Source organism: Larus michahellis, chromosome 2 (genome assembly GCF_964199755.1).
Source record: "Larus michahellis chromosome 2, bLarMic1.1, whole genome shotgun sequence".
In the NCBI taxonomy this organism is placed as follows: domain Eukaryota; kingdom Metazoa; phylum Chordata; class Aves; order Charadriiformes; family Laridae; genus Larus; species Larus michahellis.
Genome location: NC_133897.1, coordinates 104,447,498 through 104,466,152, shown reverse-complemented (window position 1 = coordinate 104,466,152; position 18,655 = coordinate 104,447,498).

The following is an 18,655-nucleotide window of genomic DNA, read 5'->3' as shown; positions in this document are numbered from 1 at the left end:
TTTGTATCTGGTAAGAACACTTTGAACACTTCATTACAGTGATATAGTAGTTATGTTTTACTTAGAGAATTATGTTTCACTATAAAAAAAAAAAGTAAGCTTTTAAAGTGATATCCATTCTCAAATTTACTGACCTGCTTTCTGTCTTTTCCTTTGAAGCCTGTTCCCTTACTTTGTTATTTCAAGTATAATTTCTGATAGTCCTTTTAATCATTTCTTCTACAAATTTAATCTAATATTTCTTGGTTTTAGTTCTACTCTGTATTCTCCTAAATGTTTTTCTTTTCTTATTATTCTTTTTAAATATGTGTTGATTGTTAACACATCACTGTTTTCTATTGCCCTGACTGTATTTTTTATTATTCTGCATCTTTCTCTTTGAAATTACTTTTTGGCAATTGTGACTCCAGCACCAAACATAACACTCCAGGAGCTTCACAAGGACTATATGGGCCAGAAATTTATGTTCTTCTTTTGTATAGTTATGCTTTTGCAAGCATTAGGTTTATAGTCACAAAGGAAGCTCACACCCTTTTTTTCAGTCTTCACAATTGACTTTCTGTAAGTAAATTTATTTCTTAGGATTCTGATTTCATGTTTACATAAAAGTGATTGTTAATATGCTTCAATATTTTTCAATAATATCCCATAGAATAAGGAATGGTTAGATATAACTATAAAATATCTGTTTAACTTAAACCAGAAAAAGAGGTAGCACTTAGACTACTAATAATATCTTTAAAGATGAATTATTATTTAACTTCCACTACCCCTTAAGATAAATTATCTCTTTTAATAGTCCTGTCAGAAGGTGCGGCTCACCTCTTCGAATGGATGTAAACAAAGCTATTGCAGCTAATATTATATAGAGTCTCGGCGCAGACATGTGCCGTCATGATTTCTGACTTTGTAAAGCTGATAGAGACCCAATGGCATGATTCAAAGCCAAAGAAAATTGTAAATCTGTATTCTAACCTATTGTGTTCTCAAACTGAGGATGCACAAGAGATCCGGTAGGAGAGAAATAGGTTCAAATTGCTCTGGAGTCTGACACAAAATTTCCTTTCCACTTGCTCGTGACTCAGATGCTTTTACTCACTGACTGCCTTAGAAAAGCATGCCTGATGAAACATTTCTGGGCATTGTTTCTCCCCCCTTCCAAAACAAATGACTGTATAAAAACAATCTTCTAGGCTTATGCCAGGGACTATTGCAGAGAATCAAAGACTTTAACTCAGTGTACTGCTGTGAAGGTGCATCAGTGGTCGTCCAGAAAATACAAAAAATCATTAAGTCTGCGAAGTCATGCTGCAAAAGTAGTTTGCCTCGATCCCATAGGCACATTCATTTTTCTCCTGAAATTGTGAAACTTCCAGGCTTCAAAAGCTGAAACTTGAAAATTACATCCCAAATATTTATAATAAAACTGCAAGAGGAGGTATCCTGTGTCTCCAGTGGAGCAGTAGCATTTACATCATGATGTAAATAAACTGTGAGTTAGGCCTGAGCTTCTCTTCAAAGTGAAGATCCTGGTCACAGCTTTATTGAAAGCCTTCTGGTCTGAGGCTTAGTTTGAAATGTTACGCTGGGATAACTGTAACTCAGAGAATGATAGAAAAACTGAGATGGGAAGGGGCTTCTGGAGGTCACCTGGTCCAACTCCATGCTCGAATCAGGGTCAACTTCAGAATCCAATGAAGTTTCTCAGGGCCCTCTCCAGCTGAGCTTTGAAAAGTTTCCAAGGATTAAGCTAAGAAAGCAGTGCCAGCTACCTAAGGTCCTCTACCTACATTAAATAAAGACAGGCCTCCAGATTTTCAGTCCTGAAAACTAGCAATTCCTGGTTGTTATCACAGACCTATTTTTTAAATGCTAAGGCTCTTCCCCCTCCAGGTATGTCCGTAACCAAAATTGTACCCAAACTCCACGTCACTATGTTTTCCCTGGGCTGGTCATCTAGAGGTGTCTTGTCCTCTGTCCTCCTTTCAGAGCGTAACCATGTGTGACAAATGGGTGACACCTCTCCTGTGGGGTGCAGTGGCACAGCCTCAGGTGACCTTTGCTGCTGCTGGCATATGGCATAGTGCAGCCTACCAGGATTTATCCCAGAAGGATTTATTCTACAACATGGATATTTTTTTTTGCTTTTTTTGGCTTTGGTCCAGCGTGAGGAAAGTGGGGACACACAGGAGCCATCTGCATGCCAGCCCTTCACCTGTGGCCAAGGCAAAGCCACCAACTCCTACAGGGGTGTAGGAGTATCTCCTGCACAGCAGGGCCAGGAGAGGAGGAAGGATGCGTGGTGTCCCTGCGGCTGCAGGGCCCCTCGTCTGCCCCTTTGTGGTGTCAAATGGGACCTCCTTGTGCCTCTCTGTCCCTTGCACTGGGGACACTGCAACCCCCCCCGGGCGCATCTTCTGTGAGGGTTGCCTGTGAGGGTGGAGGATAGTTTCTCAGGCCAGGGTTTTGTGACACAATTTTGGTTCATGGCACCTAGGACCATATCAAATATTTTAAAGCTGTGTGAAGCAGTAAGAAAGTGTGCTCTCTAAAGGGACACCCCAGAGCCCAGGTAGGGTAACTCTACCTCAGCTGACTTGCTGGGAGGTCAGGTGCCATTTCCATGGCTCTGCTAGTGCAGCTCTGAATCCCTCCAACACCATCTGGATGGGCTGACAGAAATACAGTTGCGCATGCAAGCCCCACAAACTTACATCGACATGGGATTTGGCATGTGCGAAAGCAAGACATAGTGTTGGAAACATCCAGCCTGTTGCAGCTGAATAGCCTAGTGCTGGGATCAGCCTTTATCAGAGCTCCAAAATGTTAATCAGCTCCTGAGCAGAGGTAACTCCAGCCAGGAGGACTGACTTGGTTGATGCAATAGGTGAGTGGAGAAAGAGCTGCCGTCACCTAGCAGAGAGAAAATAAAGAGAATGACATGCAAGGTAACGCACACAAGACCTGCAAACGGGGTTGTTACTGCTACCAGCCTGAGACATGATTGATGTATACTGGGAGGAGACATGATGTCCAGGAGGGCTTCTGCACAAGCTAAATGCTCACACAAAGCAAATTTTTCTGTACTGGAGAGTTCAGAACAGGAATTGCTCTTAACTAGGAAAGAGTTTTGAATGAGTCTGTCAGCTTTTAGGTTCATAAAGGTTGACACACACCTGATCTTGCAGCCCATATAGCAACAGAGCTGGGAATCTGTAACAGTCTGACTTCAGTATGCTGTACAGCTTAAAGTATCTTTGACATTGTCACCATGGACAAATAGTCATTTGCATCACTGCAGTGGTTACCCATGAAAAAGTCAGGGATTTTTTTTTTTTTTTTTTTTTTCCCCCTGGGCATCTCCAAGAGATGACTGTTGTACTTTGGGAGAAGTTGTGCGCTTTGCACAAGCAAAACAGACTGACCTTGAATGAGGTAACACTTTTATTGCCCTTCTGTGAACTAGCCCAGTGCATTTTTGAAGAGGAGCAAGATGCTTTGTATTTTCTTCCTCACTATCCTCCGTTCTTAGGAAAAGCTTTTAGTCAAAATCCGAAGAAGTTAGACACAGCCTCTTTGATATTTCTGCTCAAAATTCACATTTCCCATGCTGAGAAAAACATTGTCATCTGATATCACTGACACTGGATGAGCAGAAATGTCTGGTTTTTCCCTCTTTCAATCTATTGCCTTGTCTTCCCAACTCACATCCCTGCCTTTAATCTGTTTTGCTTAACTGATGCTTCTTGTCCACTATGTAGACAGTGAGGACATGAGATGATGTCTAACAACCCTTTGAGTGCTTTGTTAGTATAAACCTCAGCACACCGAGTTCCTAGAAGTTAGTGCAATTTCAACAATAAAAGTAAATCCCCATGCAGGAGGAAATGCTGGGTCGAAGTGAGGGGTGTTTCAAGCCCCTTCCACTTCCTTGAGCTAAAAAAACTTTTTTTTTTTTTTTTTTTTTTTGCTAAACCAGAGATTTTAAGAGAATCTCAAAATTTACGTGGCAGTTTTATGGTGGAAGCAGAAACAACATACTGAAGTAGCCAAAGCTCGTCCTATCCCCAGATTATGGTGGTCCTCTCGCACACTTCCTCTGTTCACTAGGCTGAAGCTTGTCCTGAAACAGGCTGATGAGGGGTTGGGGACCCGTGGCAAACAGTCTCAGCAATTTCCACTGCGAGATCACACTACTTGTGCTCACCCAGGTCTTGCAAATGCTTCCAGTGGAGAAAAATTACTCCTCAAATTCCAGCAAAGGGCTGGGAGTGAAGTCTTCCAGTGAGACGTTCCTTGAGCTATCCTCTCCCTAAAGGATAGTCTGGCTGGAGCAGAAAACCCCTACCTGACTGCTGGAAGAGGAAAGACTCCAAAAGTAGTTTCTCTCCCTGGAAGATGTGAAGTTTAATAATTCTTAACCATATAAAAACATAAGGGAAAGAGAAAAAGTCCATACTTACGCTAATATTTCTGTGACTCTCTAAAGAGCTAAATAAATGGTGCTTAAAGAAAACTTTGCCCTATAGGGAATGGCCAGATGATTCATAATGCAATAGGATTATTTTTTCTTTAGCGCTTTCTGGCCACAAGGTGGCAATCCTTACTCACAAGAAGAACTAATGGCTGGAGTATTATTCTCAAGCAAAGCTGTACCAAAGTTTACGACTCTTCCCGGAGCAATGGCAGTTTTAGGGAGATAGAAAATGAAAAGGCAGTAAATGCAAGGGATGAGCATAAACCTCAACTGCAAAATCTTCTCCTTTCATCTTGTAAGGAGATCACATGTGTGCTTTGTAGTATTAGGCAGGCAGCTGCACCTGCACAGCTAATGTATTAAATCAAAGCTTACTTCCATTATTATTATTTTTCTGCAATATTTCAGTTTTGATGAGATATGTTAAATAGTTGTACTCTCTCTCCAACAGGACTCTGTTTAACAAAGATGTTAAAAGATTAAGAGAAAAGAGAAAGCTCTAGAAGCACATACAGAAACATTTAACGCTTCTGAATAACAAGTGATAGAAGAAAAAAAAGTGAGAAAAAAGAAAAGGGAAAGCCGGCCTTTCAATAAGCTCAGCACCATTTAAATGCCTGATAAATAGCCAGGTTTTTCAACAGTGCTTTAATAATGAAAATCCTTGCCAACTGATGCTGTATAAACAGCATTTTTGTCTTCAGAAATCCTAACAGAGCACTAATAGTCCAGCTGAAATATAGCAAAGATGTTTTTCCTTTTCACCACAGCTAATGGACATTGAATTCCCTCTAGGTTCTCCGGGTGAACTTTGTTTCCTCTGAGTGGCAGTTCGGCATTCAAGTACTCAACCCCGAATGCTAGCAAGAGAGAATAGCGCTGATTTGCTGATGAGGAAAAATACAAATTACACAGCATATGTAATTTAGTGGTATTCTGAACTGTCTCTTTCAGTTCTGCTATATTTTTCTTTCCTGAGAGCAAGGTTGTCTGTGAATATGCATGGATTTATGCTCCATGGTGTACTATTGCTTACTGGAGGGGAAAGGAGGCATATTTGTCTCCCTATAGGGATTCTTTCCAGGGTTGGGAAAAAAACAGAAAGGGGAGAAAACTCTTTCTGTCCAGTCCACAGCAAAATAATCTCCTAGTGCATCTATACTCTGAAATTGACCCAAGACGGTGCGTTTTTACGCCGGTAGGTATCTCCTGACCTTAGTTAGTTTGTCCTCAGTGCTTCTCATGCCTGTTAGCACCCCTCTGCAGCATGCACAGCCACCAGCTCCACTAGCTTCACTGCAGCGAGTTCCCTCATGTGACAGTACCAGAGCCACAGGAGCCAGCAAGCTGTCACTGATAGCATCAACTGATGGCCACAGGGTCACACAGGCGCAGCCAGGGTCCGGAGCTTGTCAGCAGGACCCGTGATTACTAGTGATGATGCCGAAAATGCAAGAAATCCAGCCCAACTGCTGGACACTTGACTGAGTTGGCAGCCCAAGAAAACACTTGGAAACCAAGCCTACTTCATGGGGAAATCATCGTTAGGCAGTAAACATTACAAGCTCTGTGGAGGGTCTCTGGGGGAGAGCAAGAGCTGCACTTCAGCAAGGGAAATAACAAAAACTAGGTGGGACTTCTAAGGGAATGAGAAGAAAATGAGAATTTAATGCCCTTGGAAAAAAAGCAACGAGTGTCCTAAATCTGGTGAAGCAGGGAGTTCCTTCAGGAGGGATTGCTTTTTATAAATGTTGTAGGGAATTCAAAAGGCTTCCCTGGGCAGCTTCCACCCCCTGCCATTTCCCTCTGCCCCTGTCTGGCTGCACTGTCTGTGCTTGGAGGGGTGAGCATCTCCTGCTGCCTCGCAACTCAGCAGCTTTGGCACACATTGTACTCAATGCTCTGGCACGTGTTGCATTAAATCCGTCGGCGTGTATCGCATCTCCCCGAACTAACTGGTGTATGTCGTGTGCTAGTGCCTGGGCTGGTCCCCCTTCTGTGTGTGGTGAGGACATCTGGCACATTTTCCCCGACACAGAGGCGAAGGTTTTGTGGCTGAACATCTTTGTTTTGGAAATATGGCATCATGGGGGCCTAATTCCTTTGCTGAGAAAGGAAATGAGTCGATCGGGTGTGTGCAACTGGGAAGAGTGAGGAGGAGTGAAGTCTTTGTGTTTGCAGCGTTTTTTCCTCTCTTTTTTTGTTGAATCATGACTAAATAAATAAATCAAACAATCCAGTACAGCCATAAGACAAAATCTAAAGAGCGCTCTTAATGTGCAGGTAAAGCATAAATAAGCTCTGCCAAATCTGTGTTCACCCTGAGATGCTGACAACACGCATCTCGCTGCTTATTAAAGAACATTAATTTCAGATGCCATCCGATGTAAAACCAAAAATAGATACAGCTACTCCCAGGGCAGCAGCAATAAACTAAAGGTTCACAGAGCTCCTAGCTTGCTGGGAAATGTGCCTGCAAGACTGCCCTTGGAAAGGGCTGCACAGCAGCCAGCCCGGTTTGTGTCAGTCTCAGCCAAGGGAGGAGGTGCCTATACCCTCCCAGGGAGCCCCCCAACACTCCCTGGGGAGGGGGATGAAACCGTGATGGCAATTGTGGCAGCTCTGTTTGCAGCTGGGGTAGGAGAAAGATGGATCTCCTCAACATTTTTAGAATATTTGGGTTTTTTCTGACGTCCACCTCTCCCCCAAACAAACAGGTTTCTCTTCTCCAAACCCTGTCCTTCGAGCGTCCTGCTGTCACTGCCGCAGAGCCCAGGAGTCCTGCTGGTTTCTCCGCCAGGGCCCTGACTGTGCTGAGGTGAATGCTGAATCAGCTCTTCAACTTCTATTTTCACCCCAAACCACTGTTTGCCACCTCGGCTTCCTCCCAGCCCTATCTGCAAATATTGCAGTATGCACATTGTACTGCATACTCACTGCCTGGGATATTTTTAATGAGGTTGTTTCCGGCTCTCATTCTCCAAATTTTGGGTTTGAGTTATTGCAAGGTTTACCCTTTGTGTTTAAACAGGCTGCAGTTGAAAGAGAGGTAGGAAAAACCCAGGACCATCTGTCTGCTCGCAGCACGAAGAGGGGGCGCTGCCAGCTTCATGCTGCCTTGAATGGAGCTGGTCATCCCGGCTCTGCTCCAGCGCCTGGGGACAGCACAGCCTCGCGCTCCCTACGGACCCCTCCGTCTGCCGCCAGGCATATCTAAAGTCAGATTTGTAATTGGCCTGTGCGCCCATCAGAAACACAACTGTGCTCACCGAACAATTTAATGCTAAGTTGTCTGACAAAGATTTTAGGCTTCTGTTACGCTGACTGTAAATGAGCGTGTGTAACGTTGACCAAGGTATCCTGTTATGAAGCTACCTGGGGATAAGGGAACTCACTTGTCTACCCAGATAAGCTCATCTGTACAGAAAACTGAATAAAGCCGTGCCATGTATACAGAAATACTGCAGGTACATATTTTTTCCTATTGAGGTCACATTATAATTTTTTACTGGCCACGTGATGGTGTATTGAGTCAGTGTGAACACCTTGTAGAAGTTACACAGGTGACCTTTACTATTTGCATCACTTTAGGTAGGTCTTGTCTCTGCTAGGATTCTATGCAGACTTTGTAAAACCAGATCCTTTAGCACTTCAAAAAAAGCCTACAGCAACATTTAGCTATCCCTTTTTTTTCTAAGCCAGTAAAAAAAAGCCGGGAGCCTCTGTGTGCACACTGAAACAAAGAGGCTTTCTTAACAGTAGGCAAAACACACACAAAAAAGGCAAGTAACCAACCAGGCAAGGCCAGTGGTAGACCATGGTCCTCTCTAGGAAAGGCTCTTGGCTCCCTGTGTCGCTTGGTATCTCCCAGCAAACCCTCTCTTCCTTCTGTGTGCCAACTGAGGCAGCAGCCTAGGTATTTGACATCTGAGAGCGATGGAATTTTCCAAAGCACAAAATTTAATGGGTTGTTTCAAAACAAAAAATCGTTTTTGACCTCTTGCTGGAGAACGGGGAGCTAATGCTTTCTATCAGCAGAGAGCTGTTAACGCGGTGAAAAGATGACGCTGATTCCTTGATGGCGGCGCAAATGAATTAGAATGAGGGAAGGAAAATTGTCATCTTGTACTGAGCACCTCATAATTTTGCTGTCAGTTGAAGAGCTAAGATTACTGCCAGCAGCAGATAATACACAGTGAAAGGAACCAAAAGCATCAAGTTGCAGGGGGAAAAAAAAAAAAAAGACTAGTCTGTGTGCAGTGAGGCAGGGAAGGAAGAAAGGGTAATAAAAACCTGTTCTGAACAGTAAATTAACCACTTAGGGGCAGACTGAAGACCACTAAATGCTACTAGATCCTTTCTGTTGAAATGAAGATGAAAAAAATTAAATACAAGCTCATCCCTGATACTGCTTTGTTTTACCGCACATAATCATAATAAACTGACATATTTGTGCTTTGAGAAATTGTGTTCCAGAAAATGACAGCCAAGGCTGATGACTGGGGAAAATGCTTCCAAAAATCTCTAATCGAATTCATGAGTAGATTTTGAGTCCACCAGGGGAGTAACCGTTTCATAATTGTTTTCAGAGATCGTTTGCGCAATTGAACTTGATGAGAACTGGTGCTCATATGCTAAAAGCAAACTTCAGGCTGATTGTGAAATATGCTGTTCTTGTCATGCTAGTTTATTAAGTAAATAATCCAGAGGAGGAACAGAAATAATACCATTTGACCTATACCACTGGCTGAGAAGTGCAGCACGCAAATTGTGAACATTATGGTCAGCCATATAGTTCCCTATTTGCCAACTTTGTGTCCCAGCCTAAAAAATGCAGTCTTGTTTCTGCTTTCCTAGCTGGGAGGTGTCTGTAACTGAGATCGAAATGTAGCTGGAGATTGGAAACTGCAAATACTTATTCGTAAAATTGTGCTTTGCAGATAGCCAATCATTTTCTAAGTATTAGAGTAATTCTTTTCTAGTAACAAGTACATTCAGCAAGCGTGTGGTCTTTTCAATGATGATTTGAGGTTAGAGAAACGGAAGAGTAGTCTAAAGCATTCACAGCAAGTTAAAAGATCAGCCGTGACTTTTCTGGAGCATCTGCCCTTTGCGAATACCAACTCAATGCCATGATATTCTGACTTGTTTTTCACTTGGATTTTCTCACCTGGTTTACAGTACAGCCCTGCAAAGAGCTGTAATGGCCCAGTGGTGTGGGTTAACCCCGGCAGGCAGCTCAGCCCCACACAGCAGCTTGCTCACCCCCCCACCATGCGATGGAGGAAAGAATAGGAGGGGCAACGTGAGAAAACTCGTGGGTTGAGATAAATACAGTTTAATAAGTGAAAAAAGGAAGCAAAGAAAAGAAATAAAAACAAAACCAAGAAAAACAAGCGATGCAAAAAACCACAATTGCTCTCCACCAGCTGACCAATGCCCAGCCAGTCCCCAAGCAACAGCATCCCCAGAAAACTCCCCCCCGGCTTTTACTGCTGAACACAACATGGGATGGGATGGGATGGGATGGGATGGGATGTCATGTCCCTTTGGCAATTTTGGGTCAGCTGTCTCAGCTGTATCCTCTTACAGCCTCTTGCCCACCCCCAGCCCACTCTCTGGCAGGGCAGCATGAGAAGCAGAGGAGGCCTTGGCGCTGTGAAAGCGCTGCTCAGCAATAACAAATGCATCCTTGTGTTATTATCAACACCGTTTTCATCAAAACTCCAAAACATAGCACTGTATGGACTGCTAGAAAGAAAATTAACTCTGTCCCAGCCCAAACCTGTACACATGATCAAGTGACTATGGAATGTGGCAATAGGGTGAGCAGAAACATCTTAGGCTGATTTTGCTGATGGTGTACCACGGAACTGCAAGGCAGGCTTTCCTTCTGCGACCTCCTCATATTTGTGGCTTATCTCAGGAATTTTACAAGTGTTTTTCCTTCTACTGTTCTCAAAGTGCTCCTTTGGCACTGCTGGCTTGAGGTCATTGCCTCTGCAGCAAAACATCCAGTCGTTTCATTGTACTGGAGAAGTCCTCTGAGCACCCTTCCTCATGCAGGGGAGGAGACACAACGCATGCTTAGGCTAAGACTATACTCCAGAAATAAACTGTGCCAGTAAGCATACCCAGCCCCTGGAAAGCAAACATCTGCACTAAAAAACCGTTCTCTGGTGTAAGCCTGCCAAATGCCACCTAGCAAAAAACTCTCCATTGCTGCATAGTGACTAAGATGCTCCACATACCCCTTTGAAGGCCAAGGGAGATCATTAGCCACCCCATGCTCATCATCCTCAGCACTGAGCAACCTCGCTAGGCCATTCAATTTACTAGTAGAAATACAGCCTTTCCCTTCACATATGTGGTGTAGCGGTCTTTCTCCTGCTTTTTTAAAGCTGCTGATGTGAATTTTACCTCTCCTCTGCTGGGGAGCAGAACACTCAACTGGAGTGTGAAGACAGGCCGGTTGGTTGTTGGCGGACTTCCCTGAGGTACCTTGAAGGCCACAATGAATGGCAAGAACTGTTTCTTGCCCCTTCAGCAAACCAGAACCTGTCACCACGTTTGTTTCAGTGGTGGCATTTTGCCCCAGGTACCAGCCACTTCAGGAATTAGAAATAGGGCTTGGAATTAATAGCCTGAGGATACTATTTTTCAGTAAGACTGAGTAAATGGCCATAAGCAAAGGCAAATCTACTCCGAGGAACATATGCATGTACACTAACAAAAGGAGGTTGCGTGTGTTGGTGATAATCCTATGGCATAGGATTTTTTTTCAGATTTGAAAAGTGATGATTTGAACCTGAAGAGTAGCACTTTTTGAAATAATTTTCTCCAAATTATTGGTGACATATATGCATCCAGAAAAACTGGTGTGACCTCATCTTTGCTGTGTTAGTCAACCCTTATGTTAACATCCTGTTATGGCCAGCCCCGGATATGGCAATCTCATTTTGCCAGTAAATTCCTATTACATTGCAATATCACATCTGATGCTGTTTTGTATTAGGGACATGCAGCTAGGATGTTCTTGCTGTTTGCTCACATTGCTTTCCCTCTTTGCTGTTTCCTCTATATGTTATTGGTAAAACTTTCCTAAGTTGTTCAGGGATGACTGATGTTTTTCGCTTTATTTTACAAAACATCTGGGACACTCTGGATACTATGGAAATGGTAAGGAGACCCTCTAGAAGGATCTCATCCTCACATGGAGCTCTCCTGAAGCCAGAGGCAACGAAGGATTTCGCAAGGTGGGTGCAAGCCTGAGTGCAAAAATATGAGACCCCCAAAATAGTACTGAACCAAGCCTAAGAGTACCCCAATCTGTGAAAAAAGAGACCAACAAGTTGTTGATCTTGAACACCATTCAGCCAAAGATCTGTAAATGTTTTATCAGCTTAAATGGGTGCAGGTTCTCTGACTGCATTATGCAGGAGAAAGCTTGTGCAGAGGGAGTAGAAGTGCCATACAAAATATTACTGCCACAGATCATAACAGAGTTCAGATCTTCTGGGTGAAAGGAGGAGACTCCTGCATGTTCTAGCCACATCCTAGTCTTTTCCTAATGGTGGCTGAAATTCAAAAAGCTGGTAGCTCAATGTAGCTAGAAAGCTTTTTGGCATTTGAAATTAACCTGTAATTGCTGCCAGTCTTCTCTGTAGTCACCATATATTCAGCTTTTTCTGGTCCCAAGGCGGTACAGTCCAAGATAACTTTTCCTTCACACTTCTCATCCCTTCTTCCCTGTCTCTTAGGCTATCACGTTGTGAGCTGGAGGGTTATGTGTCTCACCATTTAGGCTTAGCGCGCTCTCTTAAAGGCTCGTGTTAGCATACCATATGGTCACTGACCTCTTCAGAATGTGCTGCTTCTGAGAAAGCTTTTTGAGATTTAAAGAACATATTTTTTGCAGTAGAGGTTGCTAGGTTAATGAAAGGTTTGGGTATTGATGGAAGGGCTGTTAGTAGTTTCTGCGGGGGAAGAAGTAAGAATAGTAAAAGCTCAGAGAGAGAAGCTCAAGCTTTTAAAAAGGAGAGAGAGAATCACGTTCATTTTGAAATTTAGGTCAGAACTACTCCAGATTTATTTTTGTATGGGTTCATTTCATCAGCTTCACTGCCATGAAGAAAATCTCTCCTCTTCTTTAGTTATCTCAGACAGTACAAATAAGGTCTATGGAGTGTGTTTCACCACCTCGGTTCCAGAGGACAGTTAATCTCATGGGGCTGACGGAAACCCAATCAAGGCATGTTGTTTGATTAAGCTGGAGTCAATGCTAAGAAAAAGAGGCTTGATGGGACATCGGACATGACGAAAATCTCTAGTAGAGGAGAAATGGGATTTCACAGACTCTAAAAATGGTGCAGCCTGACTTAGTGACAGGTGAGATGAGGAGCTGCAACACTCAAATACCTGTTTTAAATGCTTTAAAATGTTACATTGCCATTTGGTATCTCACTAAGTGTATTCCACGTGTCACTAGTAATGCCTGGAATAGAATAGAGAAAACAAGGATGCCAGTTTAGGCTGCGTGTTTAGGAATTGTCTGCTTTTGCTCTCTAGTTCCACATCTGAAGTCGTAAAGAATTGTAACAGTGTCTAACTAAATGTGATGGGAGATGCAGAGGATTATGCTCTCACGTGAGAGCTAAGTAGCAGACGCAGATGAGCTCTTAAGAAACAATGATCCTGTTTTTATGCAAATACACCTGCTAAAAACGAATGAGGGAAGAGGAATATGGAAATAGATGATATAATAATACAGCAGAGTAACCTGAATTATTCTGAATAGATTTCTCTTATTAAGATTTTCATGAGGCGTCAGCTGCTCTTTGTAATTCTCTGCTTAACACTACCATCGAAGTATGCCTTATCAAAATATACATCTTTGCCGCTGCATTTGTATTCACCCTATTTAAAATCGAGACAAAATACGGGGTTTTTTTTGTGTGCAGGGTACTGAAACAATCGTAAGAGCATACAGCAACCCAGAGTAAAGGGTTTGAAAAGACTCAGTCACAGATAACAGCAGACTTCTTACAAGTGTGCCATTTCCTTTGCCAAACTAGTGATTGATTGATGGAGGACACGTATTTTTCCCTATCAATTTTGTCTCAACCGGTGAAATCCAAAGCAGGCATCCAATCATTCAGCAATATAAGGCGTATTTATTACTGTGCAATTAGCTAGCTACTTGTTTGCTGCTCTTCTTCTAATTAATGTTTCATGTCAAAACATCCCTAAGTCCTGGAACATCTACAAGTTTCTGAACAGATGTGATCAACGTGAGGGGCCCATATACCACATTTAACGGTATCACCACACACAGGCAATGAACACGAAGATATTTATTGGGTAAAAATTATAACAAACAAAAAACTGGAGAGAGTCCAAAATTGGAAGCACGATAATTTTTTTTTAGCCTGAGTGGAAATCAAGATGGGTGGACTTCGTGTACTTCTGAGATTGGGCATAATTGAAAGTGTGTGTCTAGTGCTTCACATACTTCCATAGAGTGGCAGGTTAGCTGCCTCTTGGTCTTTAAAACACCCCTAATAATTACAGTGATTGAAAAGTAACACTTCCTTAAACCATACCACTCTTGGAGACACCTGACTGGCTGCTACTGTGGCATATGAGACAGTATGGCCACATTCTGTCTGCATTCATCCAGGGCAGTAAACAGTATCTATGGGGTCGCAAAGACGTAGCTGGGGAAGAAGTCACCCCTTTGAATTTGTTCTTAGAAATGCCAGAGGGATGGGATGTCATCCAGAGGGACCTGGATGAGCTAGAGAGGTGGGCCCATGCAAACCTCATGAAGCTCAACAAGGCCAAGTGCAAGGTCCTACACTTGGGTTGGGACAATCCTCATTATCACTACAGGCTGGGGATGATGTGATAGAGAGCAGTCCTGCGGAAAAGGATTTGGGGGTACTGGTGGATGGAAGTTGGACATGAGCCAACAATGTGCGCTTACAGCCCAGAAGGCCAATCGCATCCTGGGCTGCATCAAAGGAACCGTGGCCAGCAGATCCAGAGAGGTGATTCTGCGCCTCTACTCTGCTCTTGTGAGCCCCCACCTGGAGTACTGTGTCCTGCTCTGGAACCCTCAGCACAAGAAGGAAATGGACCTGTTGGAGCAGGTCCAGAGGAGGGCCACAAAGATGATCAGAGGGCTGGAGCACCTCTGCTATGAAGACAGGCTGAGAGAGTTGGGTTTGTTCAGCCTGGAGAAGAGAAGGCTCCGGGGAGACCTTATAGAAGCCTTCCAGTACCTGAAGGGGGCCTATAAGAAAACTGGGGAGGGGCTGTTTGCAAGGGCATGTAGCGATAGGACGAGGGGCAATGGTTTTAAACTCGAACAGGGTAGGTTTAGATGAGACATTAGGAAGAAATTCTTTACAATGAGGGTGGTGAGACTGGCACAGGTTGCCCAGAGAAGTGGTGGAGGCCCCATCCCTGGAGACATTCAAGGCCAGGCTTGATGAGGCTCTGAGCAACCCGATCTAGTTAAAGATGTCCCTGCTTACTGCAGGGGGGTTGGACTAGATGACCTTTAAAGGTCCCTTCCAACCTAACACATTCTATGATTCTATGATAAATGCGACTAGCAAGGCTGGGTCATTTATATCTCGAGCTGCTTTCTGTCCTGTCTTTCATGAGACGTTCTGAGCTTTTGCTGCACGCTGCAAGGCAGCTTTGCAAATCACATTGGATCATCTGGTTCCTCCCACCACGATGCTGCTCTGCAGCAGGATGACTCCAGGGTGTGACTATGTTGGTCTGACACCTGCTGTTGGCAAATGAAATCTTTCCACTGGCTTCAGCCGGAGTAGGATCACGCTACTGATCACATCATAACATTGATGACACCATACTACTGCTTCTCAGGAAGAAAAAGACTGAGATTCCTCAGTGCTGAAGCCACAATCCAAGTGACAGAGAGAAGTTGGCAGGGAGGACACGCACCAGTTGAGACTACAAATAGCCTACCTTACGACAGTGTATATGGCTTGGCACCAGCTCATATTGACACCTGCCTTATCTGCAGGAGAAGACAGGATTTAGGTTGAGGAGGAGGACAAGGGCAACAGATCAGTTGGAAGACAGGAATATGTTATACCGTATGTCAATAGAGGGTGTGAGGTGCCACGATAAGTGGCACGATAAGTAACACGATAAGTAACACAATGAGTTAGAATCACGGAATCACAGAATCACGGAATCTTCAGAGTTGGAAGGGACCTCTAGAGATCATCTAGTCCAACTCCCCTGCTAGAGCAGGATTGCCTAGAGCACATCCCTCAGGGCTGCATCCAGGCGGGTCTTGAAAATCTCCAGAGAAGGGGACTCCACAACCTCCCTGGGCAGCCTGTTCCAGTGCTCTGTCACCCTCACTGTAAAGAAGTTTTTCCGTGTATTTGAACGGAACTTCCTATGTTCTAGCTTGTGCCCATTGCCCCTTGTCCTGTCGCTGGGAACCATTGAAAAGAGCCTGGCTTTGTCCTCCTTAAACCCACCCTTTAGATACTTGTAAACATTAATCAGGTCCCCCCTCAACCTTCTCTTCTCCAGGCTAAAGAGTCCCAGCTCTTTCAGCCTTTCCTCATAAGGGAGGTGCTCCAGTCCCATAATCATCTTGGTTGCCCTTCGCTGGACTCGCTCCAGTAGTTCCCTGTCCCTCTTGAACTGGGGAGCCCAAAACTGGACACAGTACTCCAGTTGTGGCCTCACCAGTGCAGAGTAGAGGGGGAGAATGACCTCCCTCGACCTACTGGCCACAGTCTTCCCTATGCAGCCCAGGATGCCATTGGCCTTCTTGGCGACAAGGGCACACTGCTGGCTCATGGATAATTTGCTGTCTACCAGGACCCCCAGGTCCTTCTCCTCAGAGCTGCTTCCCAGCATGTCCGCCCCTAACCTATACTGGTGTTTGGCATTCTTCCTTCCCAGGTGCAGGACCCTACACTTGTTTTTGTTGAACCTCATTAGGTTCTTCTCTGCCCAGCTCTCCAGCCTGTCCAGGTCACGCTGGATCGCAGCACGGCCCTCTGGAGTGTCGGCCACCCCTCCCAGCTTGGTATCATCAGCAAACTTGCTGAGGATACACTCTGTCCCCTCATCTAGGTCATTAATGAATATATTGAACAAAATTGGTCCAAGTATTGACCCCTGAGGGACACCACTGGTTACAGGCCTCCAACTGGACTCTGTGCCGCTGATCACAACCCTCTGAGTTCTGTCACTCAGCCAGCTCTCGATCCACCTCACTGTCACCTCGTCTAGCCCATACTTCCTCAGCTTCCTAATGAGGATGTTATGGGAGACAGTGTCAAAAGCCTTGCTAAGGTCAAGGTAGATGACATCTACGGCTCTCCCCTCATCCACCCAACCCGTTATAACATCATAGAAAGCTATCAGATTGGTCAGGCATGATTTGCCCTTGGTAAATCCATGCTGACCACTTCCAATAACTTCCTGTTCCTCTACGTGTTTGGAGACAACATCCAGAATGAGTCGCTCCATTACCTTCCCAGGGACAGAGGTGAGACTAACCGGCCTGTAGTTCCCTGGGTCCTCCTTCTTGCCTTTTTTGAAGATTGGAGTGACGTTAGCCTTCCTCCAGTCCTCAGGCACCTCTCCTGTTCCCCATGACTTTTCAAAGACGATGGAGAGTGGTCTAGCGATAACATCTGCCAGCTCTCTCAGCACTCGCGGGTGCATCCCGTCAGGGCCCATGGATTTATGAATGTCCAGCTTGGCCAAGTGGTCTCTGACCCAGTCCTCCTCAACTAAGGGAAAATCTTCCTCTCTCCAGACCTTCCCCCTTGCCTCCAGGGTATGGGATGTGTGAGGGACGGCTTTATCAGTGAAGACCGAAGAAAAGAAGGCATTCAGTAACTCTGCCTTCTCTGTGTCTTCCACCACTAGGGCACCCGTCTCATTCATCAGTGGACCTATATTTTCCCTAGTTTTCCTTTTTCTGTTGATATACTGGAAAAATCTCTTCTTGTTATCTTTAACTGCAGTGGCCAAGCTGAGTTCTGATTGAGCTTTGGCCCTTATAATCTTCCCCCTGCATAGCTTTGTTATATCTTGATAATCCTCATAAGTTGCTGTCCTGGTTCCGGTGGGGATAGGGTTAACTTTTCCTGGTATTCCATGCCATGTGAGCCACGCCCACCCTGAGCTGCCGGGGGAGGGGGCAGGAAGTTGCTGCTTAAAAGCGGGCTGGGGCGTCCGGGGTCCGGCCGGTCGGCGAGCGGCGGTTCCGTAATCGCGTTTGTATATTCCCCTATCCGTGTTGTTGTTGTTGTTGTTGTTGTTGTTGTTGTTGTTGTTGTTGTTGTTGTTGTTGTTGTTTGCCTGTTCCCTTTGCTGTTCTGTTAAACTGCCTTTGTCCCAACCCAAGAGTCTTGCCTTTTCTTACCATCCTTCCTGTATTAGGAAGGCACGTGCGAGCGGCACGTGGTTCTTTGTTGCCATCTGAGGCTAAACCACGACAGTTGCTAAGCCCCTTTTCCAGAGAATGTAAGCCTTCCTTTTTTTCCTGAGGTCCAGCCAAAGCTCTCTAGAGTTCTCTCTAGAACTTCCTCAAAAGTTACTTCATATAATTAATGGTTAATGTGATCCATGAATGCTGCCATTCTGAGGACATTTCCCCCTCCACACCCCTTTCTGTGTCAAATGTCTCCCTGATCAATGTCTTCTGAAATTCCCAGTTTCCCCCCTGCTCTGTTACTGTCATTTAAGTATAAGCTGTGGATGCTGCAACGCTCCCTGCGGCCACCTAACTCACATACGATCCAGCCCACTGCTGTCATCAGCACTTTTGTCACACCAGAAACTACAACAACTTGAGCGGTCTTTAGAGAAAAAATATCTCCAACAAAACCACATAGTTCCCATTCCCGTGGCAGGCAAATCGGTTACCTTTTGAAAGACTTTTAAAATGACTTCATAGATCTTCTGCGCTGACAGCAATGCTACTCCACAACTAGGGTGTGATCCCAGCTACGGCACCCAAGTTATCATAGAATCATAGAATTTGTGATCATTCACACCAAGGCAAGCAACGTGAGGCTAGGAGGCCCTGCTAACATAGCAAGGACTGCTCCGGAGCAGCTCAGGGCATGAGCTGCACCTGAGAGTTATGGGAATGCGACTGAG